At 43.4% G+C, this 25,943-nt stretch overlaps 1 protein-coding gene and 2 non-coding genes across 3 annotated transcripts in view; 2 read left to right on the top strand and 1 right to left on the bottom strand.

Moving 5' to 3' along the window:
* LOC126199160 (B-cell lymphoma 6 protein-like) overlaps window positions 1-25,943 on the top strand; it is a 538,829-nt gene that overhangs the window by 295,182 nt on the left and 217,704 nt on the right. The gene's annotated exons all lie outside the window — the stretch shown is intronic.
* On the bottom strand, window positions 7,406-7,480 carry Trnat-ugu (transfer RNA threonine (anticodon UGU)). Its single transcript has one exon. It is a non-coding gene; the product is annotated as a tRNA-Thr (tRNA).
* On the top strand, window positions 7,646-7,720 carry Trnat-ugu (transfer RNA threonine (anticodon UGU)). The gene has a single exon. It is a non-coding gene; the product is annotated as a tRNA-Thr (tRNA).

The raw sequence follows: 25,943 nt of genomic DNA, 5'->3' as shown, positions 1-25,943 counted from the left end.
GACAGAGGCGGAGGAGCAGATGGAGAGACGGGAGCAGGAGCAGATTCTCAGAGAGGGTGACAAGGAGATGGACAGAGAGATGGGGACAGAGAGAGGGGGTGGAGATGGTAAATAGGGAGAGCCGACCAGTTTCACAATTTCCAATCTTCTATTACTCCATCTCCTCCTTCCACATCCCTCTGTGGAAATACAAACCACCAGAACTGTTTATAACCTATAGGCACATTGACAAAAATGTAAATTAAATAGCTAACATATGTACATATTCCAGGCTACTGATGATGTCTTGTGGAAAATAAAGGCGAAAAGCGTATGGCACTAAAATTGTTTTATTCAGTTGCTGTCAGACGGTCCATAAGTAAAAATTATCAGTATACCACATTTATATCTTTCCAAATGGTCGAAACAACGCTGATAAACGTTGTAGAAAGTGTATGGAACTGTTTTTCACAGTGCTTTCTCATATTGTATGCACATACCCTTTCTTTTCGCTGTCTCTTAGAAATAAAATAGTTCATCATCTAATACAAAATCAGTTTCTTATGTTTTGGAACATATTTCACGTGTATCATCATCAAGCGAATTGCAGCAACATTTGAAATCAGGCCTCAATTTCGTAGCTTTTAAAAGTTTTGCAAACCTGTCTCGTATTTCGATTCGCAATATAATGCTCAAGACAAAAGGCTTTTCCACAGCACAGAAATTCTAAATACGTGCGGATACGTTATAAAGTCGCATAAATGAAGGTGCACGTTACTCTTATGTTCCAAAATAATAATAGAAACCATTTGTGTCATCACCATCTCTTTCCTATTCCAGTGCACATTTTTGATATTTAATATTCTGCCTAGCCGTAATCTGAGTTCGATGCGAAAGTCCTGCCATATTTGATGACCTAAACTGAATCAAATTTATCGAAGGAGAAAAACAAGCTCCATAGCAAAATTCATTTACATCTGTTTTCATGCTTGAAATCAAGACTTCATCTCACACATCAAAAACTTTGTTTGAAGCCACAGTGTCCAGTGTGGAATACGGACGAGTTATGCCCTCCCCCATGAGTTGATCCTTTGCAGCCAACGACAGCTTGTGAAAGACGTTTTTCAAAGCTGTCAGAACTAGTAACACATGACACAAAACCATAACGAATTAGCCACTTTGAAAGAGCAGGCTTTGTGCATGTTGTAGTGACAGCCCATTTGTATTTGTTCCTTCCGCAACGTAAGAGGACCAGCGTCCATGAATAATGGTTGGTAGTAGCTATAAATTTACCCGATTTACGACGGCATAGTTCAGATATAGTTTGTCTCACACACTCTCTTAGCCGCCATTTGAGTTTGCTGTTGTTTCTTTATCTGCTCTTCCTTGGGAGACGTACACAATGGCAGTAAATATTACTGCGTCCATTTCGAAGCTGTCCTGTCGACCTCATTATCTCAGTCCGCGCCGTTTCCCTTCCGCCAGTAAAACTGGATAATTAGTTGTCCCCTCAACCCAGCGATGGCCCTAAAACTACAGTTACCAAACAAATGAATCCTGTACGCTGCGCATACGACGGCAAGCCCCCAGTCTGGAAATGAAACACCCTGCTGTCAGTGGCAAATTTGTCTGGCATGTTATTTTCCTGTTTTCCTTATCAGTAATGAACATCGGCCGAAGAACTGTCATTAGGAGCCCAAGTGCCCCCGATTTTTACAGCCATTGACTATTGGCGATATCCTTGCACACCGGGAAGACTGGCTCAACATCCAGTTTGCCGCCGATTTCTAAATTTCTCCGATTCCTCCCAGACCCTATATATTTAAATTTTAACCTCCTGTTACACATCCGGCACGTTTGATACTCTGGTTCGTTTCTTTCATCCAACCGCAAGTTAAATTTTACTCGTACTGAGAAGAAAAATCTTCGATCTTATGAGGTCTTTTCGTATGTCGCTGTCTTTTCATTTCTACACTTTCCTTTTACATGTCCACTAATATTTAGTAGTTAACATGATTCTGGAACCGAGAATTTACCATGATTTCACATTCGTATTGTTCGTTCTCCATAGTTCACGTTTAACTTCTTGACGGTACTCCAAAGTTTCAAAAACTATCACAAATCTGTATCAGTGTATGACAGGAATAAATTACGAATGTGTACCGATTTCTATACTTCCGATCACACGGCCGTCTGACGCGAAACGAAAAAAATGCTTCAGACAAAACAAATGTAGATTTTTCCGTGGAATCATAATCTGGATTAAAAAACGGGGGTTGAAGATTTCGAAGTTTCCCCCCGCCACAGACGCAGGGGGTGATGTGTCGAGTGTGGTATCGCTAGATATCCCCCTCCGAGACAAACTAATTTAAATTGTAATTTATTTTTGATCCGATGTGTAGTTTTCGAAATAATTTAATGTCTTCAGCTAAAATTAATACACTGTATTATTAGGGTCGTCAGAAGCAATCTGAGAGCTTGCTTTGATGCTGGAGGGTGGACTGTGCTGAGAAGTAACAGTTAAGAAACAAAATCGAAACTTTGCGCGGTTTCCGAATTAATTGGCACCGAAGATAGCCAATCGGGCCTTTGCTCGCGGAAAATTCAAGCGGTCCACCAGAGACAGTGTCGTCAAAAGAGTTCGTCGTTTGGTTTTCTACAACCGAAAAAGAGAGCGATACAAAAGTTGGATATGGGCATTTTGTAAGAATGGAAACCGCGCGAAAGGCTGAGCCGTGTCATGCGCTGTCGTCTACGCTATAAGAGCGACTGACAGTAACTGTGTCTGGCGGGTCGTTTGAATCTGTGCCCGCAACAGACTGATTAGCTGACTTCAATTCTAATTGACTTGGAAAAGGAGCAACGTATCGGACTTTTTCTTAAGGATTATTTCTCAATACTGTCTACCCTGAGACAGCCTTACAAGCATTATATACTGTTTCTGATCACAACAGATACACTGGTGTCCAAAATTAAAGCAGCAAACTGCTATTGCCACGTCCTGTGTCTAATTCGGATCTTATCATACAAACTGTCAAAGGATGTTATTATGCTGCACGGAGGATGGCAGTCCAATCAACGGACAATCACGCCAACAATGACGTCAGTGCACATGACAAATGGGATAATGTTTGCAGGGTAGTCCCACATCCACCATCGCTGTGTACACACTCCCAGATGGTGCAGTACGGCACAAACAAGACGCTTACAGACTCTCTGCTGTTGAGGGACATTGGATGAATAAAAGCAGGAGAGTAGCAAACTCATGTGGACCGATGGCTTAATGTGAATCGTTCTGATTTTTCTCGGATGAGGCGACAGTTTATAGAGACCGAAGTTGTATTGCGGAGACCACGATAGGACATCAGAAAGAGTGGACCATTATTAGGCTGTAAGAGCACGACGGTACCGCCTTAGTACTGCACTGCATCTGGCCTCTGACCTCGCAACATCCCCTGGACGTGTTGTATCGAGGCAAACGGTGTACCGGAGGCTTCAGCAGAGTGGCCATTGTAGTAGGAGACCTGCTGTCTCTTTACCTCTTTACCTCTGACGTATTCACGGAAGAGAAAGTCTAGAGTTGAGCTGTCAACATGCCAATGCTTTCACAGATGAGTCCCGATTTAGTATGGAGAATGATTCTCGACAAATTCGCATCTGGAGGGCAAGTCGAAAAAGATTTCTGGACCCAAATATTGTGAAAAGAGACCGATATCAAGGAGGATTCGTAATGGTGTGGGCAGGGGTTATGGTGACCACTCGATCGCTTCTTCATGAAATTGTACAGATGAATAAGCAAGGTTTCTGTGGTCAGGTACCGTGAGGACATCTTGGGATATCATGCGCGGTTCTTGCAAGGTACTGTGGGCCCAGACTTCATATTGATGGACGATGATGCTCGACCTCATAAAGAGCGGGTGGCTGATGTTTTTTTGGAAACGGGAGTTATTGCATGCATGGCGTGGCCTCCTCACTCTCCCGATCTGAATCCCATAGAGCATGATTGGGACGCACTGGGGAGACTGGTTGCGTGACGTCAGCATCCATTAACCACTCTCCAAGACTTGTGAGCAGCTCTGCATGAAGAATGGACGTTATGGCCCCAACATGAGATTAATGACATCGTTTACAGCATGTCCCGTCCCTGTCAGGCCTGTATTGGTGTCACAGCAGGTCGCACTCCATACTGAGCACATTAACCAGTTACCATAATTCGTGTGCATACCAGTTAAGTAGGAAAATAGGAAGAAAATTTTGTCTACCTTTGTGTATGTTGCGGTTGATTATGTTCTGTCTTATTTACATCGTCTTTACTACTATCACCTGTTTATACTGTGCCGGCCGGGGTGGCCGAGCGGTTCCAGGCCCTAGAGTATGGAACCGCGCGACCGCTACGGGCGCAGGTTCGAATCCTACCTCGGGCATGGATGTGAGTGATGTTCTTACGGTAGTTAGGTTTATGTAGTTCTAAGTTCTAGGGGACTGATGACCTCAGCAGTTGTCACATAGTGCTTAGAGCAATTTTTTTGTTTATACTGTTTCGTGGCAAAATAACGCAACCCTGCAGAATTTCCGTTTGTTGTTTCTTTTGGACACCATTGTATATTACAAATTTATAGCTGGAAGATTGATTCGACTTTAATGAAGATATTATAGCAGCAATCAATAATTACTTCCGTAGATTCGGGACCGCATTTCAGGGATGGAATTTACTCTCAGGAAAAAACATCATATATATCATTGGCTTTGAGTGGACGTCATCGGAGATAATTGGCTAGAAACGCAAATTTCGCTGCCGGACCATGAAATTTTTTTCTGCTGGACACTCGTAAATCTTTCGGAAGGCGATGGAGGACAACGACAGGGCGGAACTGGGCTGGAAGAAGGCGGCGGTTTGGAGATGACGGGAGAGCCCCGCTGGCTCAGTGTCAAGGCCGGTCCCCCCCCCCCCCACCACACCCCTTTCTCATCGTCGACAGGTGCTCCGTCCGCAATGGCCTGGTATTCTACTGGACATGGTCCATCAGAATACAACACAATGAAAAAGGAACAACGAGAGATAAAAGTGGGAGGCAGAGTGCAGCACCGCTGTATGTGACACCGAGGCAAAATGTATGTGATAATGGCTGTGGTTGGACGCCTGTCAGGAACTGACGTGCTACAAGCATCCTCTATTTAACAATACCTCTTCTGCACGTCATGCTACGTTTTTCGATTGCCCCATACAAGATATTTACATGATACTACACCAGCAAGCTAGCGCAAGTGATTTTTTCCCAAAGTTTGTTTACGACGGCTAAACGAGTTTCGATGCATGTCAGACTTTTCGTTCACCTTACAGTGCTTGCAGCAACTATAGGGCTTGGTCTAAATTTCGTTGTATCGACATGTTTCGCGAAAGTAACAACATTTCAGTTATTGTCTTACATGATGCTATTAGACGTATGAATACCGTTTTGTTCAAAAATGCTTCAAATGGCTCTGAGCACTATGGGACTTAACTGCTGAGGTCATTAGTCCCCTAGAACTTAGAACTACTTAAACCTAAGTAACCTAAGGACATCACACACATCCATGCCCGAGGCAGGATTAAGGTTTTGTAATGAGGGCTATAATACCTCTGTTTTCCAACTTAAATGGTTCCTGTTTCTAAGATAGTGCAACGGTTGTGAAAATTTTTTTTACTGTTTTATCACAGCGTAGCAATCGTAACAATAACACTTCAACGTTGGAAAAAAAATTCTACTCGTTGGATCGCCTCTCAAAGAAACTTTCAACCCCAGTAAATTCAGGGTCAGAATGGGTCAATCTCGCGATAACCTCCGACTGGCAACATTTAGAGCTATTAATTCCGACGGCAGATCCATTATTAACAAGACACAGAGAGAAAGGAAGGAGCAGCACCGACGAAGACTTCTTTAAATGTAATGAGTACTCAACATTGGAGGGTTTCTTTGAAGAAATTCCTATTGTTACTTTCTGTCTTATCATTTTGGGAACGTGATCAGTCACAGTTCCACCAATGAAACTTCATAAATCTTCATACAGTAAATTAAATATTTCTTTTCGTACAGAGGGATACACTGAGCCGCTGCTGCGGTCGCAGGTTCGAATCCTGCCTCGGGCATGGATGTGTGTGATGTCCTTACGTTAGTTAGGTTCAAGTAATTCTAAGTCTAGGATAACCTCAGATGATAAGTCCCATAGTGCTTAGAGTCATTTGAATTTGATCAAAGATATCCTCACACCTACAAGTGCGTATATTTATGGGATGTGACTTCGCCTGATTGTTCGCTTGAATCTTTCTGGGGATACTTTCACTGAGGGGTCTGAATATCTGTGGAAGAATCACAACCCATTCTTCCTCAAGGTCGTCATACTGGACGCTGGGGTCAGAACGACGTCGACGTTCTAACTCACCCCAGAGACAATCCGTTGGGTTCAGGTCGGGACTTTTGGTAGACCTGTCCTGAATAACGGGCTGCATCGTCATTCTGTCGTCGCCTCCGAAGTGTTCCTCTACTCTACGCAGACTGCTGTAGAATATGCTCATATTCTCCTCCTCTGCATTTTGCGTTTTCTGAAGCACAGTCAGGTTTCCACAGTCTAACTCTGAAAAGCAGCCGCGTACCGTAACACCACCTCTTCCGTACTTCACTGTTCGCACTACACGCGTGATGGCAGTTAACATTCTCCAGATGTTCACCAAATCCAGATATTTCCATAGGACTGCCACAGGATATTGCTTGATTCAGAACTTGAAGTCACAAGTTTTCTGTCACGCGTTGATGAGTGTCGTCCTTCTTTACTGCACTTGAAGCGTCATGTAACACTGAACGCAGAAAGGTGTGGCTTTTGAGAAGCTGTTAGACCGTTGTACCTTATCCTTTTTAAGTCGCTACGTACAGTCGTTGCGCTAGCTTGGCTACTGGTAGTACTCTGTAATTCGCTAGTAATCGCTTCCGTTGACTTCATTCCATTTTTTACAACCACCCTCAGCAAATCCCGACGGTATCTGTCTGTCAGTACGTGACGGTTAGCTGATTCTGATTTGGCTGTAGTTCCTGCGTCTCGTTTCCACTTCATAGCCACATCATCAGCTGCCGACTTTGGCAGCCTTACAGGGGACGAAGTTTACCTGATGGATTGTTACTTCAGTGACGTCCAGTGACAATTTCACACTCGAAATCTCTGTGCTCTCCTGATCAACCCATTCTGTTTTTGTTGTTCTTTTTTGACACAACAAACTCCCCGCCTAGATTTATAGTGGCGGGTCCACCTCTCGTGGCCTCCAGTAGTGAATTCCGTGTTACATGTGAGTGTCCGGATACTTTTGATCAGATTGGTAAATGAAATGATAATTAAATGGACACCATAGATGCAAACAGACGTTGATGTACTTCATTGGGGACACGTTGAAAATGTGTGCCCCGACCGGGACTCGAACCCGGGATCTCCTGCTTACATGGCAGACGCTCTATCCATCTGAGCCACCGCGGGCACATTGGATAGTGCGTCTGCAGGGAATTATCCCTTGCACGCTCCCCGTGAGATCCACATTCCCAACATGTCCACACTACGAATGTAGTGGTGTGGACATGTTGGGAATGTGGATCTCACGGGGAGCGTGCAAGGGATAATTCCCTGCAGATGCAGTATCCTCTGTGCCCGCGGTGGCTCAGATGGATAGAGCGTCTGCCATGTAAGCAGGAGATCCCGGGTTCGAGTCCCGGTCGGGGCACACAGTTTCAACATGTCCCCAATGAAGTACATCAACGCCTGTTTGCAGCTAGCGTGTCCATTTAATTATCATTTCATTTCTAGCAAAGCTGCATGGTCATCCACGGTAACTGTTCTTTCGGGAACAGATACTACCGTCATATATAGATTGGTAAATGTTTGAAAGTAACTGTATTTGTGGAAACGGAACAGGACACTACAGTAGGAGGCCCGGACCGTAATATTCTGGCAGTAGGTCGCATCCATTGTTCAGTGTTCTGTCAAATCTGGAAGAGATTTATAACATTAAAGCCGCTCGGGTTAGCCGCGCTGTCTGAGGCGATTTGTCACGGTACGAGCGGCTCCCTTCGTCGGAGGTTCGAGTCCTCCCTCGGGCATGGGTGTGTTTGTTGTCCTTAGTGTAAGTTAGTTTAAGTTAGATTAAGTAGTGCGGAAGCTTAGGGACCGATGACCTCAGCAGTTTGGTCCCATAAGACCTTACGAAACATTTCCATTTTTTTTCCTATAACATAAAAATAACGAAACATAATGTCCTGCGTTGCTCTCTTTGCAAGAGACACGTGCTCGCAACTGTCAACTTTGATGTAATGACTCTCATTATCCTATTCAACAGACAGCTGGAGACCGTTCCTGACTCTAGCAGGTGATGCAGGAGTTTTCTTCACGCTCCTCCCGCATATAAAAGTGCGTGAGACCAGGAGCCGATTCTCGTTAGCGACCACGTTCATCCTTCATGGAGCCCGCATTGATGCTACAGATAAGTGGCGTTAGTTTCCTTCTGGCTGAATTTTTCGGTGTTAGCTGTTTCTACATCCTCGTTACCGACCAGAGCCGTGTTTTTTTTGTGTTTCATAGAATATGTCATGGCCCATCGACATTTTAGGCTTCCGCACTTCTTCTCGTTTTCTGGTGTTAATCTTTTTTATGGCATCTGAAATACATTAGCTGGAGATGGGACGATTAGCCTATTTTGAAGCTGGCTCTCTGCAGATGACCATTTCGTACAGATTTTCTTTTTTAATACTATGTATAAATAAGATTGTCAGTTGATGTACTTACAGTTCTAACTCGAATTCTGATTTGTTAAAGCTGGAAAAAAAGGCTCTGACGGTCTTTTCCTCATATGCTATAAGGAGATTAATATTTTCCTTCTCTCCTCGGTTTATACAGAGAAGTTGAAAGAAATGACAATTAGAAGGAAAATTATACATCTTGTTACCGAGGTAAACTCTAGTAAAAGTTTATTATTCAAAAAATTCATGTTATTTTTTAGTTCAAAAACGTACAAATGTGTGTGAGGTCTTATGGGACTTAACTGCTAAGGTCATCAGTCCCTAAGCTTACACACTACTTAACCTAAATTTTCCTAAGGACAAACACACACACCCATGCCCGAGGGAGGACTCGAACCTCCGCCGTGACCAGCCACACACTCCATGACTGCAACGCCGTAGACCGCTCGGCTAAGTTATTTTTTAGTAATTATATTGTCTGTGGCAGCTTCGTTCAAGTATAAACAGCAAGAAACGAATTCTACGTTGCACACTTGATGAAAAGATTTCGTAAAGTTATCAAAATATAATGAGAGAATGAAAACTCACTGGCCAACTTAAAATCTTGTAAAACATCAATTTCATCATTAGATCCTGAAGAACAGCATGTAGTGGAATGCTCGTATACGCTCAGTCGTAGGAAAAGCAGATAACGGAGTTCAGTTCACAGGTAGGATATCGGGAAATAACGGACAGTCTACTAAGAACTCTAGATTATGTGTGCAGTAGGGAGCGCGAGGAGATGAGGCTAACTACGTCGTGCTCAGAAGCATTTAAGCCATCATTATTCTCGTACCTCATACCATAATACTTAATGCAGTAAGGAAGTACTCTTTTCTTTGCACTTGAAAGTGATTTATACATTTAGAGGGAGTCCCCGGAGGGCTAGTCAATATGCAGTGTATGGCAGGAGCCATCATTCGAAGCAAAACGTTAAGTTTTTATGGGCTCTAAAATGCATACCGTAAGAGCTATGAGCACTTCTTCATCTTCGATACTGTGAAACAAATCTCTTCCACTGGAAGCTCTCTAATCCCATATTTTGGCCGGCCGGTGTGGCCGAGCGGTTCTAGGCGCTTCCGTCTGGGACCGCGCGACCGGTACGGTCGCAGGTTCGAATCCTGCCTCGGGCATGGATGTGTGTGGTGTCCTTAGGTTAGTTAGGTTTAAGTAGTTCTAAGTTCTAGGGGACTGATGACCTCAGATGTTAAGTCCCATAGTGCTCAGAGCCATTTGAACCCATATTTTGGGAGGAGATGAAATGGATCAAAACAAGAAAAAAATTTGTCTGCTAAGCATGGGCTCTAAAATAGATACTTTAGGAGAACTTTTTCAGTACAAGAGGCGTGTTTAATGGTTGCGAAGACGAACAAGTGCCCATAGCCCGCAAGGTACGCATTTTAGACCCCATGTTTAATGGAAATATTTTCCTTGTTTTGGTCCATGCTACTACCTCTCGAAACATAGAAAGCAAAGAGCTTATAGTATAAGAGATTTGTTTCACAGTATTTAAGATGAAGTACTCATAGCTGTTAAAGGGATGTCTTTTGGAGCCCATGATTTTTGTGGTTGAAGTTATCGTTCTTGTCATATTCCTGAACACTGACAATCCTCCAGGGACACCCTGTAGATAGTACTGAGTGTGTAATCTCGACTACGAGTAAGATGCCATTTCTTGCCAGAAGGAAGTTCAGCATAGTGTTCGTGCAAATATGCCTCATGTATATTTACTGCCTTAGACGAGCTATTAAACAACGGAAGTCGACGTATAGTGAAACTGTTATTAGGGACTCGAGACGATATATCACAATCACCTGACCTATCACGCACTTGTACATTTTTACACAAAAAGGAGACAAGGGAATCGGCAGGTGTAGGTTTTTGCCACACACGATACAAGGGTGGCCTTCCCAATGGTCAGCCGCAAGGTCGGCACAGCCAATTCTGTGGTCCAGCGACGTGCTTCGGCGGTGGCAGGCGGAAACCAGCAGGAGCCACTCGTGGACTTTTCTGGCCCCCTGCTCACAGTGTGAGCGTGGGATTCATCTGAGATGTCATTCTGCGCAACGGGTTAATCTGAGATGTACCCTTTACCCTGTGGCTCCTGCAAGATGCAATTTCCACCCCCACACTACTACAGAAGTCAGACAGACGTTCCTAACGATCTAAAGAGAAATACCTGAAAAACTTTCAGCAATAAATATCTTCTGGAGTCGTCTGCTGTAAGGACAAAAAAATTCACAAAATTTGTTACGTAACTAGTGGGATACTTGGGTACTGGAGCAGTGCTAGTTAGTGTAAGAAAAACATGAAACTAACGAAAATTGTTACTTATTTTGCTAAAATTCTGAGAAATCACAATGGCACTTTTGGTTATGAACTTAACACGCTATTTCCTGGTTCTTTTCGGAATATGAAGTTACCTCTCAAGGATAGGATTCGCTAATGAAATTTCTATACAATGTTTAAGATAGTTATTGACTTGGCAGAATGGCTGAGAGCCGCACCTACTCAACTTGAATAATTATCGTTTAGAATGTTGCTAGGTATGGTCGAGGCTGTCACGTGTGAAATGCAGTGAAGGGTACTGTTGTGGAGGAAATATGGGGCTCGCAATAGCTGTAGCACACAATACCATAAGCTGCGATGACTGCTGTCTGCGCCACTCGCTGCTGACAAATAAGATAACTCTCGTTCTATCTGGATTGACCTTCGCCAATCAAACTCTCCCTACGCCTTGACGACGTCAAGGACTCCTATTCGCCCCTAGCCTTACTATTGGCGTGGTGCACCTGTCAGATAACAAGTCCACCGCGGTGCCACTCAAAAATTCGCTCGCAGGCGTTTAACTACAACTCTGTCCGTTCACACCGCACAATAAATGTGTCAGCCAACACAGTGAACAATGCTTAATCGCAAGGACTCAATATAGACTCGCACTTCGATTCACTCTCGACAGAGGTGCTCTCCCAGTGAAGTACTGAGGAGAGTCTTGTTCCTCGCTCTTTGAGTACACGTACGAGCGCGCTCACTCTCGTTAACGTGTTCTCGCTCCAAGAGCGACAATGGAACGGCCCCTCTCCACGGCAGACGTGAAGGGGTATATCTTTCAGTCTCTTCCATTACTCCTTCAGCTCAAGGCGTCAGAAATATCGTCTGCCAATCAGCATTGCTCTTCTAAAATGTGAGAATGACGTTTCGTTTAAGTCGACCAGTCTGGAAACCTGTAGTATCGGCGTTTGGCGTTTGCTGTCTCCCTGTGAATATCTCTGAAACTGCGTGCTATGTGTAAAGAATGCGTAGGCTGGGCAATCCCACACAATGTAACGGATTTTGCTTTTAAGCCGAACACGGGGTCGTTCCCCCTTTTCACTCGGGCCAACGCTGTCTCCTCTATGGGCGGTCACCGGCCGATATAGATAGGCTGAGTCGTCCTCTGAAGGGAGTGGCCCCCTGGCGTGCGGTTTGTGTCTCCCGAACTAAAAACAAGCCCCTGCGACTATCGTGTCTTGAATGTGTGTTTGTACGCCAGCCTCGAGAATTTCAACCATGGTGCACTTACTTGTTATTTTCATATCGTTTACATGAATTCATACAACATTGACTTTATCTCATCGAGTTTGGGTTCGAATGAAGCATCTTGATGTGCGGAATATGATTGTGAGGGCGGAATATGTAAGCAACGAAGCTCAGGAGACCGTGACGTCTTACAACAGGCGATGGCGATTTGGCAGCAGCTGCGCTCAAATCCCTGCACGGTTGCATGTCACTGGGAGGGTGGTTGCAATAGAATGGCCAGAGTCAGGCCTCTCACCTGTAATCCTCCAACTGTGCTCTCTATCTCTCAGGTGACTGGTTCGTGCCCTGCTGAGGCTGTTATGATTGGCACAGTTCAGCACTGTCCATTCACGTCATTATAAAACTGTTAGTAAAAAGCCACTAGTCTCACACACGATCAGCAGACAGAATTTATATAATTGTGATAATTCCACTAAGTTTAAGAAAGGGAATAACATGTTTCTGATCTAAGACATGAAAAGTCAAAACCATGTGAGCAAATCGGTCCGTATGCACGAAGCGTTTCTTGAAGTGTCTCACATTACAGTGTTGAGCACTTATAGAAGGAATGAAACACCTTCCACCATAAATTACCCCTGGCGTAAATTGTCGGCTTAGACCGAGACGTCGCGCTCTTACTTACTTGACGCAATCTGCAGATACAGAAAAAAAGTCAACGTTTCAACTCATACACATTAGAAGGGTGGCACATCACGAAATAGATTGTCTCGTGTACCATGCAACTACGAAGATACTGGATGCTGAGAAGCTGCTACTAGTTGTCACAGATGGTAGCGTACCCCGCCGGCTGGACTGTTGGTCCTAGAGAAACACCCGCTATATTCTTTTGCACTAAATCTTTTCGTTATTTCTCAAATAGGGCTGCAAATTCTTAGGTTTTATACGAAAGTGACAAATTACAAGCTGCGTGTTATTGAACTATATGAAAAAAAACGTAAATTGCTTAGAAACTTCGGCGTACACGCACATTATTCAACATGTAAACATCACTACAGATATTCGGATTAAGATTGTGACACGTTCGATGTGCTTGCCATCATTGGCGATGAGGTGGCGCAGACGAATAGCGAAATTCTTCATGATCCGCCGAAGTGTCGGAACATCGATGCTGTCGATGACCTCCTGAATGGCTGTTTTCTTCTCTGCTATGGTTTTGGGGTTATCGCTGTACACCACGTCTTTAATATACCCTCCCTGAAAGGGGTCGCATTCGTTCAGATCCGGAGACTATGGCGGAAGATCGAGGCCCATCCCAGCGGCCTCTGGATGCCCCAGAGCCAGAATGCGGTCCCCAAAGTGCTCCTCTAATATATTAACACTCCCCTGCTTCGATGGGGTCGAGATCCGTCTTTCATGTACCACATGTTGTCGAAATCATGGTCGCTTTGGATAATGCGGATGAAATCATCTTCCAAAATCTTCGAGTACCGTTCGGTAGTCACCGAGCTTTCAAGAAATATCGCACCGATTACTCCACGACTGGACATTGCGCACCACGCAGACACCCGTTGAGGGTGAAGAGACTTCTCGATTGCGAAATGCGGATTCTCAGTTCCCCAAATGTGTCAATTTTGCAGCCGGCCGGAGTGGCCGAGCGGTTCTAGGTGGCTCAGTCTGGAACCGCGCGACCGCTATGGTCGCAGGTTCGAATCCTGCCTCGGACATGGATGTGTGTCATGTCCTTAGGTTGGTTAGGTTTAAGTAGTTCTAAGTTCCAGTGGACTGATGACCTCAGATGATAAACCCCATAGTGCTCAGAGCCATTTGTCAATTTTTCTTGTAGACGAACCCATAAAAATAAAAGTGCGCTTCGTCACTAAGCCACGCAAAGCGCATGTGCATCATGCACCGCGGCCAAACGTGTTGTCTACATCTACATCTACATCCATACTCCGCAAGGCGGAGGGTACCTTGAGTACCTCTATCGGTTCTCCCTTCTACTCCAGTCTCCTATTGTTGTTGTTGTTGTTGTGGTCTTCAGTCCTGAGACAGGTTTGATGCAGCTCTCCATGCTACTCTATCCTGTGCAAGCTTCTTCATCTCCCAGTACCTACTGCAACCTACATCCTTCTGAATCTGCTTAGTGTATTCATCTCTTGGTCTCCCCCTACGATTTGTACCCTCCACGTTGCCCTCCAATACTAAATTGGTGATCCCTTGATGCCTCAGGACATGTCCTACCAACCGATCCCTTCTTCTGGTCAAGTTGTGCCACAAACTCCTCTTCTCCCCAATCCTATTCAGTACCTCCTCATTAGTTATGTGATCTACCCATCTAATCTTCAGCATTCTTCTGTAGCACCACATTTTGAAAGCTTCTATTCTCTTCTTGTCCAAACTATTTACCGTCCATGTTTCACTTCCATACATGACTACACTCCATACAAATACTTTAAGAAATGACTTCCTGACACTTAAATCTATACTCGATGTTAACAAATTTCTCTTCTTCAGAAACGCTTTCCTTGCCATTTCGAGTCTACATTTTATATCCTCTCTACTTCGACCATCATCAGTTATTTTGCTCCCCAAATAGCAAAACTCCTTTACTACTTTAAGTGTCTCATTTCCTAATCTAATACCCTCAACATCACCCGACATAATTCGACTATATTCCATTATCCTCGTTTTGGTTTTGTTGATGTTCATCTTATATCCTCCCTTTAATACACCATCCATTCCGTTCAACTGCTCTTCCAAGTCCGTTGCTGTCTCTGACAGAATTACAATGTCATCGACGAACCTCAAATTTTTTATTTCTTCTCCATGGATTTTAATACCCATTCCGAATTTTTCTTTTGTTTCCTTTATTGCTTACTCAATATACAGATTGAATAACATCGGGGAGACGCTACAACCCTGTCTTACTCCCTTCCCAACCACTGCTTCCCTTTCATGTCCCTCGACTCTTATAACTGCCATCTGGTTTCTGTACAAATTGTAAATAGCCTTTCGCTCCCTGTATTTTACCCCTGCCACCTTTAGAATTTGAAAGAGAGTATTCCAGTCAACATCGTCAAAAGCTGTCTCTAAATCTACAAATGATAGAAACGTAGGTTTGCCTTTCCTTCATGTTTCTTCTAAGATAAGTCGTAAGGTCAGTATTGCCTCACGTGTTCCAGTATTTCTACGGAATCCAAACTGATCTTCCCCGAGGTCGGCTTCTACTAGTTTTTCCATTCGTCTGTAAAGAGTTCGTGTTAGTATTTTGCAGCTGTGGCTCATTAAACTGATTGTTCGGTAATTCTCACATCTGTCAACACCTGCTTTCTTTGGGATTGGAATTATTATATTCTTCTTGAAGTCTGAGGGTATTTCGCCTGTTTCATACATCTTGCTCACCAGATGGTAGAGTTTTGTCAGGACTGGCTCTCCCAAGGCCGTCAGTAGTTCCAATGGAATGTTGTCTACTCCGGGGTCCTTTTTTCGACTCAGGTCTTTCAGTGCTCTGTCAAACTCTTCACGCAGTATCGTATCTCCCATTTCATCTTCATCTACATCCTCTTCCATTTCCATAATATTGTCCTCAAGTATATCGCCCATGTATAGACCCTCTATATACTCCTTCCACCTTTCTGCTCTCCCTTCTTTGCTTAGAACTGGGTTTCCATCTGAGCTCTTGATGTTCATACAAGTGGTTCTCTTATCTCTGAAGGTCTCTTTAATTTTCCTGGAGGCAGTATCTATCTTACCCCTAATGAGATAAGCCTCTACATCCTTACATTTGTCCTCTAGCCATCCCTGCTTAGCCATTTTGCATTTCCTGTCGATTTCATTTTTGAGACGTTTGTACTCCTTTTTGCCTGCTTCATTTACTGCATTTTTATAATTTCTCCTTTCATCAATTAAATTCAATATTTCTTCTGTTACCCAAGGATTTCTACTAGCCCTCGTCTTTTTACCTACCTTATCCTTTGCTGCCTTCACTACTTCATCCCTCAAAGCTACCCATTCTTCTTCTACTGTATTTCTTTCCCCCATTCCTGTCAATTGTTCCCTTATGCTCTCCCTGAAACTCTGTACAACCTCTGGTTCTTTCATTTTATCCAGGTCCCATCTCCTTAAATTCCCACCTTTTTGCCGTTTCTTCAGTTTTAATCTACAGGTCATAACCAATAGATTGTGGTCAGAGTCCACATCTGCCCCTGGAAATGTCTTACAATTTAAAACCTGGTTCCCAAATCTCTGTCTTACCATTATATAATCTATCTGATACCTTTTAGTATCTCCAGGTTTCTTCCATGTATACAACCATCTATCATGATTCTTAAACCAAGTGTTAGCTATGATTAAGTTGTGCTCTGCGCAAAATTCTACAAGGCGGCTTCCTCTTTCGTTTCTTACCCTCAATCCATACTCACCTACTACGTTTCCTTCTGTCCCTTTTCCTACACTCGAATTCCAGTCACCCATGACTATTAAATTTTCGTCTTCCTTCACTATCTGAATAATTTCTTTTATTTCATCATACATTTCATCAATTTCTTCATCATCTGCAGAGCTAGTTGGCATATAAACTTGTACTACTGTAGTAGGTGTGGGCTTCGTATCTATCTTGGCCACAATAATGCGTTCACTATGCTGTTTGTAGTAGCTTACCCGCGTTCCTATTTTCCAATTCATTATTATACCTACTCCTGCATTACCCCCATTTGATTTTGTGTTTATAACCCTGTAGTCACCTGACCAGAAGTCTTGTTCCTCCTGCCACCGAACTTCACTAATTCCCACTATATCTAACTTTAACCTATCCATTTCCCTTTTCAAATTTTCTAACCTACTTGCCCGATTAATAGATCTGACATTCCACGCTCCGATCCGTAGAACGCCAGTTTTCTTTCTCCCGATAACGACATCCTCTTGAGTAGTCCCCGCCCGGAGATCCGAATGGGAGACTATTTCACCTCCGGAATATTTTACCCAAGAGGACGCCATCATCTTTTAATCATACAGTAAAGCTGCATGCCCTCGGGAAAAAGTACGGCCGTAGTTTCCCCTTGCTTTCAGCCGTTCGCAGTACCAGCACAGCAAGGCCGTTTTGGTTATTGTTACAAGGCCAGATCAGTCAATCATCCAGACTGTTGCCCTTGCAACTACTGAAAAGTCTGCTGCCCCTCTTCAGGAACCACACGTTTGTCTGGCCTCTCAACAGATACCCCTCCGTTGTGGTTGTACCTACGGTACGGCTATCTGTATCGCTGAGGCACGCAAGCCTCCCCACCAACGGCAAGGTCCATGGTTCATGGGGGGGCTCCTATTGTTAGTGGAAAGAAATATTGTCGATATGCCTCTGATTTTATCCTCATGGTCTCTTCATGGGTTATACGTAGGAGGGAACGATATACTGCTTGACTCCACGTTGATAGTATGTTCTCGAAACTTCAAAAATAGCCCGTACCGAGCTACTGAGCGCCTGCAGAGTCTTCCATTGGAGTTTATGTATCATCTCCGTAACGCTTTCGCGATTTGTAAATGATCCTGTAACGAAGCGCGCTGCTCTCCGTTGGATCTTTTCAATCTCTTCTATCAACCCTATCTGGTACGGATCCCACCCCGGTGAGCAGTATTCAAGCAGTGGGCGAACAAGTGTACTGTAACCTACTTCTTTTGTTTTCGGACTGCATTTCCTTAGTATTCTTCCAATGAATCTCAGTCTGGCATCTGCTTTACCAACGATTAATTTTATATGGTCATTCAATTTTAAATTACTCCTAATGCCTACTCCCAGATAATTTATGGAATTAACTGCTTCCAGTTTCTGACCTGCTATTTTGTAGCTACATGATAAGGGAACTATCTTTCTATGTATTCGAAGCACATTACACTTGTCTACATTGAGATTCAGTTGTCATTCCCTGCACCATGCGTCAATTCGCTGCAGATCCTCCTGCATTTCAGTACAATTTTCCATTGTTACAACCTCTCGATACACCACAGCATCATCTGCAAAAAGCCTCAGTGAACTTCAGATGTCATCCACAATGTCATTTATCTATATTGTGAATAGCAGTGGTCCTATGACACTCCCCTGCGGCACACCTGAAATCACTCTTACTTCGGAAGACTTCTCTCCATTGAGAATGACATGCTGCGTTCTGTTATCCAGGAACTCTTCAATCCAATCACACAATTGGTCTGATAGTCGATATGCTCTTACTTTGTTCTTTAAACGACTGCGGGGAACTGTACCAAACGCCTTGCGGAAGTCAAGAAACACGGCATCTACCTGGGAACGTCCTAAAACAAACGTTCAGAAGTTATGACGGTTTTATTTCATATAGTTCAATAATTGTCACCCTGTATCATCGTCAGATATTAATGTATCAGTTATACACAGTGAACGAAAACTCAATCGACAAAACTTCGGAAGTTGTTCAGCAGTGTCTACCGAGTACTTCGGTACGTAATGTCTTCGTGTCGCTCCTCCACTTCATTCAGTCATGCACAAGGTGTTAATTGGTCAGATCTTCATAAGTAAAGATATCAAAATCGGTTGTTAGCAGACGACTGACACCAGCGCAAAAACAAACAAAAGACGGCACCTAGCAGTACTGGATGCAATCAAAAAGTAGTTAGTCAGCGTCGACCCCACTACAATGTGTTGTGGCAGAAAAGTTCCCAATGAACCATCAATCGCATACGAACGACATGCTCAGAGACAGGTAAAGAATATATTGACGCCAGATTTTGTCATTTCGAAATTCTTCCGTTCCAGCAACGGTACAGCAGGCGTGTAAAAAGTTTGTAACACTTTTACACATTGATGAAATTCTGTGTTAGTAGATGTGAAGTAATAATAAATATACAATGGCTCCATTATTTGCTAAGAATAACCACATAAATATCATCCATGAACCTTACTTCACAGTTATAGACCAATAGTATTTTCGTTCCCACTAACAAGATGAGGGCCACGGAATTAAAGGAGAAGTTTACACGTGCGGATCTAGGCGCTACAGTCTGGAACTGCGTGACCGCTACGGTCGCAGGTTCGAATCCTGCCTCGGGCATGGATGTGTGTGATGTCCCTAGGTTAGTTAGGTTTCAGTATTTCTAAGTTCTAGGGGACTGATGACCTTAGAAGTTAAGTCCCATAGTGCTCAGAGCCATTTTTTTTTTTTTTTGAGAAGTTTACATCGAAAGCGGAATTCGAAGGTTCGATTGTACAGATTTAAAGCCTTACATGTCTTTAAACGAGGAGAGAGTCTACAATGAGACTCCCAAATCTGGACTGCGGTTTGAAGTATGGCATGCATCCAAACGAAAGAGAAAGAAAGAGAATTATTAGTCACAGTAGAAATTATATTTCAAGTACAGTAGCTGAGTACAGATGGGACAGAAAAGACCGGCTCCCGTAAAGTAACGCTCAGTGCCCTAGCTTACCGGGCAGGGGAGGTCAGCCAAAGAAGGGTCGAATCCGTGCATCGGATTAACGACCGCGGCTGAGTGTGGGTTTTGGACGGTTTTCCACTCTCGTTTAGGGGACTGCTGGGCCGATCCTTAATTCCCACCAAAGAAAATACGATACACAGATGAAATACGATCATACACATAGCACAAAGGTTACACAGTTCACAGACTGGTTGTGCACACGATATCCCTTCGTTACGTAACTGACAACCTAGGAGACAGAGGCACATCCAGCCGTAAAGTCAAATAAAATTAAGTTTCTGAAACTCAGTACAGCGATGAGACAGATAAAGAATTGTAAAGCTAAAGAAGAGATGGATTTAAGGTCCCAACGACAAAGAAGTCATTTGAGAGCAGACGGATGACCACGTTGGATGAGGAAATCGGTTGCGTGTATTTCAGAGAAACCATTCCGGAATTCGCACTGAGCAATTTCGGAAAAGGCCAGAAGTCCTAAATCCCTGTGTGTAGATGGGAATTTAATTGCTCGAGAATCTGGATCAAGTGCAACTTTCCCGTCTCACTTGCCAGACAAGAAACAAGGACAGAATTATAAGAATGTGCATACAACACTATAGTACAAGGCGGATACATAACCTAGGTTGAATGTAATTATATTTCCTAAAAGTTTATTCCTGTCAATCAGGGAAAGATTAAAGAGAGACCACCACTCTAAATACAAATTAAAATTTGCGATGGGACTGCCAGCGTAATGTGTGACAAAAGAAGAGGAAAGAAGATTAAAGTTGGATCGCCGCGCGGCGTGGACGTGCGGTTTAGGGCGCCATGTCACGGACCGCGCGGCACCTCCCGCCGGAGGTTCGAGTCCTCCCTCGGGCATGGGTGTGTGTGTTGTCCTTAGCATAAGTTAGTTTAAGTAGTGTGTAAGTCTAGGGACCGATGACCTAAGCAGTTTGGTCCCATAGGAATTCACAAACACACAAATTTGGATCTTTCTCCCACCCACTCCTTCGGTCCTTCTTCATCAACAGTAACCTGTAAATAAATACCGACCATGAATTTACACATTAGATATGAGAGACACCATTAATACCTATCATTCTGTGGGCACGACGGCTGTTTGATAAAAACTTCCAGAGCGAATGCACAACCAAGGACAGATGATATGCCTTCTAGTATTACAGGTGATTCAAAAATATTTCTGTTTGCTGATGACACCAGCTTGATAGTGAAGGATCTTGTGTGTAATATTGAAACAGTAACAAATAATTTAGTTCATGAAATAAGTTCGTGGCTTGTGGAAAATAATTTGATGCTAAATCACAGTAAGACTCAGTTTTTACAGTTTCTAACTCACAATTCAACAAGAACTGACATTTTAATCAGACAGAATGGGCATGTTATAAGCGAGACGGAACAGTTCAAGTTCCTAGGCGTACGGATAGATAGTAAGCTGTTGTGGAAAGCCCATGTTCAGGATCTTGTTCAGAAACTAAATGCTGCTTTATTTACCATTAGAACAGTATCTGAAATAAGTGACACTTCAACACGAAAAGTAGTTTACTTCGCATATTTTCATACGCTTATGTCGTATGGTATTATTTTTTGGGGTAATTCTTCTGATTCAAAAAGGGTATTTTTGGCTCAAAAACGGGCTGTTCGAGCTATATGTGGTGTAAGTTCGAGAACCTCTTGTCGACCCCTATTCAAAAATCTGGGAATTCTGACATTGCCCTCACAGTATATATTTTCTTTAATGTCGTTTGTTGTTAGCAATATTAGCCTATTCCCAAGAGTTAGCAGCTTTCACTCAGTTAATACTAGGCAGAAATCAAATCTGCATGTAGAATGCAGTTCCTTGACTCTTGTGCAGAAAGGAGTGCAGTATTCTGCTGCATCCATTTTCAATAAGCTACCACAAGAACTCAAAAATCTTAGCAGTAGCCCAAACTCTTTTAAGTCTAAACTGAAGAGTTTCCTCATGGCTCACTCCTTCTATTCTGTCGAGGAGCTCCTGGAAGAGCTAAAAAATTAAGCAAATTCCAGTGTTACATTGTTGATTGTCTTCATTTAAACTTATAACTTGTCACCTGAATATGTTTTTTTTCTATATTTCATTTTATCTGTTTCTAATATCATGTTATAATTTCATGTATTGACTCGTTCCATGACCACGGAGATTTCTCCTTAATTTGGTCCCACGGAACAATAAATAAATAAATAAAAATAAATAAATCTATTGCGATAGGCAGAAATTTTTCGAGTAGCGCGTTAATGGGCGAAGATCGTTGCGGTGCTGCACGAGGCGCTTTCGGAGGCGTTTAGCTGCTTCGTAAGCGTGAGTCTTCTCATCAAAATTCACTACGATACACTAACTCTTTCTCCCCAGTCTTGTCAACAACCATGCAAGAGCAGCTGCCCTCTATGAAAGTGCGATGGCTAGATCGTGGACCCGCCGCCGAAACCGGATTAACGGGATCTCTGATTGATGAACTGGTCTCTCCCTCCCGAGGGCCGCCCGTTGCGGTAGCACATATTTCTGCCTCCCTCTCACGCGTCAAGACAATTTTCATCGGATACAGTTGCTTCTATATCGACTTGACTTGTGCGAGGAACATTACGGGACCTGACATTTATCGCCTGGTGGTCAGGCGTTCTGTGCACCAAGTACTCCTCGACACGAACGTTCTTGCGACCTGGTATCTGGTTGTCAATGGTAAATGCCAGAAACAACTTCGTCAACAATCCATTAACATGACAGATCCGCCGGTATGTGCCCAGAGTCACACGTCTGACAGGGATGAACACTGACTGATGTGTGGATGTTCCGCAGGGGCGTGGCAGCGGATTCGGAAAATGCTTGGCTTTCTTCTACGTATTGCACCAAAGTAACATCTGTTCCCACATGAGACCTATATCCCACGTACAAAGACCAACGGTGTAGACTGGACGGTAGGCCTATCGATCTTTTACTTGTTTCATGAAAGAGATAAGAATGTTTTTAATTTTTGGATATTTCTGCAAGATCGCTTTACCTTTCTCAGGCACAGTCTAAGACACCGTCATTAGGTAGTGTCTTCTTGGACCCCCTCCCCATTTTTTCACCCCCTCCCCCCTGCAGCTGTGTCCCGGGTATGAGAAATTGATTTCCGCTGAGTGCGTAATATCAGGACCCGGACAAATGTCCCGTCAAAATGGAATATTCGCCGAGAAGACGTCTGCGCAACATGCCTGACTGACTTGGAATTCTGAGTGCATCTACCCGCGACAGCTGGTGGGGCGCGGATGCCCTTTTGTTTGTTTCGCCAAGAGGATGTTTTTAATTCAATTTACGTTTTGTCTGCTTTTTTACGCTAACTACGCATTATTATTTTGGCCTGTAGGTGGTCCTACTTAAGAAGTATACCTTCCTATCTCTTCCAGTCCCGATTCCTTTCCATTCCTTTCATTCCAATTACTAGGTTACATTAGTTATGGTTCAAATGGCTCTGAGCACTATGGCTTAACTTGTGAGGTCATCAGTCCCCTAGAACTTAGAACTACTTAAACCTAACTAACCTAAGGACATCACACACATCCATGCCCGAGGCAGGATTCGAACCTGCGAACGCAGCGGTCGCGCGTTTCCTGACTGTAGCGCACATTAATTAAGTGACATGTATTCTGCACCATTACTAGTCAAGACATAACCATTACGCCCGATCGCCAATGAAACATGGTGTTGCTCTCGAATGTGAGCAAATTTTTCTCTTTTGCCAGAGGACCACTATCCTGCTGGCCAATACGGTTCTAGGCAGTCCTGTAGCGGTGATGTGGTCCACCCTTTTTGTTTCCAGAAAGGAATTCTGCCTGACCAATAGCGCCGAAAAAAGAAAGGCTGCTGCTTTGTTGTGTTCGTTGCCTTGGACATATTCAGACTACACGAGAGCGAGTACTACATGAATACAGTCTACCCATATCCGATAAGTTAATACAAGGATGTATCGGATATAAAGCATTCCTGAGAGCAATGGAGTGGCACACAAGTCGTCGAAAAACGATAATTACACGTTAACTGATATTTTCTTGGTGTACCATGTAACTCTGCGAGCAAGACATTCACATTAACACGTAACTCCTCGATACCATATTTAGGGCGAACATAATAATTGTAGTTATATATGCTGCCGTAACTGTCACAGTGGTGAATTATAGGCATAAAATAAAGGAAGTACCGATGATTACCTATGACGCAAAACAGACGAAAGTGGATATCAGGAATAGGAGAAAATGTGGCAGATAAGTTTTTTATGTTTTCTTAAAGCGAAGGCAGAAGAAAACGCTGTTTTTACTTGTGAAGACTAACAAATATACACATAGCATTAGCCCAAGAGGTCAAATAATGTTGTTGATTACATTGTAAGTGTAGAGGGATTAGAAACGACCGTAGCGGCTTCAGTAAACAGGGTCCTTAAGAAAAAAAAAAGTGCCACGTGTTCCTGGGAGGAGGTAGTACTGGTCAAAAACAGAAGAGAAATTCCTACAATGATATATCTGGAAGCCAATACCTGTTGATGTACTGGCCAATCTGTTATCTTTTTCCGGTGTTTCTGTTACGTAGAATGAGGCGCTATTTACTGTGGTCCATGTGGTTATCCTGCATCCTGACACATCCTTCTGCCCTTTTCCGCAGTGAATTAAGAGCACTTTCAAATGTAACTGGCTCATTCGGATTGTGTCACATGCGTGGTTCTCACGCTGATGTAACGTCTGCGTATGGTCAATGGGTTGGGCATACACCAATGCCTAGAAATGTTCCCATAGACAGAAATCAAAAGGGGTGAAGTTCGATGACGAGGAGGCCATACTACCGTATCTCTTCGACCAATTTATCGCCCATGAAACATTGCAGTGAGGTACTGCCGCACAATCTGTAGCAAATAGGGTCGTGTCCTGTTGCCCATAAACAACAATCGTTGTATTTCTTCAAGGTTAACGTTCTCAAATAGCGCTGGTAATTCATCACGCAGAAATCTGTGGCACACAGCACCTGTTAATCTCTTGAAAGACATCATGTTTACGCCAGTGACCGTTAAACTTTTTATTTCCACTATTGCAGTTTCGGCCTTAGGCCATTATCAAGTGCAGATGTTTTGGCTTTAAGCCATGTCTACTTTATACAAGGTGAGACATTTATCTGTCGTTGTCATTTGCTGTTATAAACATTCGTAACGCTGATATGTGATGTATATAACAGCAAATGACAAGGACAGATAATTGTGTTAGCTTGGCTTAAAGCCAAAATATCTGCACTTGATAATGGCCTAAGGCCGAAATTGCAATAGTGGAAATAAAAAGTTTAACGGTCACTGGCGTAAACACGATGTCTTTCAAGAAACTTCACATGACTGTGAATCCCAGTTATGAAAAGTTAATTACCTGTTAATATGTTTGGTAAACTGGACGGCCCTATGAGTCTGTCACAAATAACTCCTACCCATACTTTGATAATGAAGCAATCCTGATGCTTCACCTTCATGGTTACTCTGTCTTATGGGCAGCACAAAATGGTGACGATTTCGTATGAGTGATCAGTCGGTACTACATGGCGCCTACTTAGCGCCTTAGACGCGCTAGACTTACGATGCGGAAGTGAAACTGTATCCCGCGGGCGCTGGTAGAACGAGCTTTGGAACATATTACGCAACAGGACGTGTTAGAAAATAATACGGCCAACTAGCGCAACACCTGTTGAGGAACATTCAACAGATGTTCGTATGTCGCACACAGTATTCGATGGCTTCACACATGAGCATCGTGTAATAAATAATGTGGATGAATAGCCATTTCTTGCAGTAGTTGTTATATATCACTTATTTTCCGTTGAAGCATACAGCAGCTGAGGAGAGAGTTACATACGACGTTTTTACTCTGTAAAACTTCATAGAAGTGGTATCCATTGAACTTTTGCTGTCGTTTAAAGTATTCTGCATTCATCATTCTGTGTCAAGTTTGACAGAAGTGAAATACAAAGAACACAAATATAGGAAGAGAGAAAAACCGTTTTCTAAAAGCTCAAAAAAACACGAAGCGGTCAACCTATGCTAACAAAGAGAGTAAAGCATATCGAGCTTCTCTTAAACTGCAGTACCCTTAAGGTCCGGGGTTATAGAAGTTACAAGTTCGTAATGGGAGTTGCTCATGACCAAACAAATTCTTCTTGGCTGTACCGTACAGTTCGGC

Source organism: Schistocerca nitens, chromosome 8 (genome assembly GCF_023898315.1).
Source record: "Schistocerca nitens isolate TAMUIC-IGC-003100 chromosome 8, iqSchNite1.1, whole genome shotgun sequence".
Lineage (NCBI taxonomy): Eukaryota > Metazoa > Arthropoda > Insecta > Orthoptera > Acrididae > Schistocerca > Schistocerca nitens.
This window is presented reverse-complemented; position numbering and strand designations above follow the sequence as displayed.